We start from the raw sequence: 745 nt of genomic DNA, 5'->3' as shown, positions 1-745 counted from the left end.
GTATACACAGTATTCTTTTGGTTCTGCTTACTTCATTTTTTCTTTATTTCATGCAAATTATTCTGTGTCTTTTAAAAACCAACCAGTGATCATCATTTCTTACAGTGAGGTAGTATTCCTTCACAATTATATACCACAACTTGTTTAACCATTCCCCAACTGAGAGGTGTTCCCATCTTGACTTCTTTTAGGGTCCAGCTAAAATCCCATTTTCTAAGAGAAGGCTTTCCCATTCTCTTTCAATGCTACTGCCTTCTGTCTATTGAGAACTCCAATTAACTCATCTATATCTTGTTTGTACATAGTAATTTAATTGCTGTGACTCCTATTAGAACATGGAGTCCTTATACTTACTGGCAGGGGTGATTCCATGATCACAAAGGTGTTTTCCCAGGGCGAGACTTATCCATTTCACTCCGGATGGGCTGACTCCTTCGATTTCCCCAAATGCGGGAAACTTGACTGCATAATTTGTGATAGTGGGGGACTGCGTCCCGCTCTCCCCTCTTTCTGACATTCAAAGGAAAAAAAAGAAAGACCATGGAGTCCTTGAAAACTGGGACAGTCTCTTTGTAACTGTTAGCACACTGCCTCACAGCTCTTAGTAAATGTTTATTGACTCACTGAGTAGATTGAAAACCCCCTGAGGGCAGGGATCAAATCTTAGGTCTTTACATACCCAGTATCTATTATAAGGCACTGCATATAGTAGGTGCTTAAAAAAATAATGGCCAATTAGCCATGA

General features: G+C 39.7%; 1 non-coding gene across 1 annotated transcript; it reads left to right on the top strand.

Moving 5' to 3' along the window:
* Positions 1 to 346: 346 nt before the first annotated feature.
* LOC141552383 (U1 spliceosomal RNA) lies at positions 347 to 507 on the top strand. The gene has a single exon (XR_012485178.1). It is a non-coding gene; the product is annotated as a U1 spliceosomal RNA (small nuclear RNA).
* Positions 508 to 745: the final 238 nt, after the last annotated feature.

The sequence above is a fragment of the Sminthopsis crassicaudata genome, chromosome 1 (assembly GCF_048593235.1).
Source record: "Sminthopsis crassicaudata isolate SCR6 chromosome 1, ASM4859323v1, whole genome shotgun sequence".
Lineage (NCBI taxonomy): Eukaryota > Metazoa > Chordata > Mammalia > Dasyuromorphia > Dasyuridae > Sminthopsis > Sminthopsis crassicaudata.
Note: the sequence above shows the minus strand (reverse complement) of the source record. Positions and strands in the feature narration are given on the sequence as shown.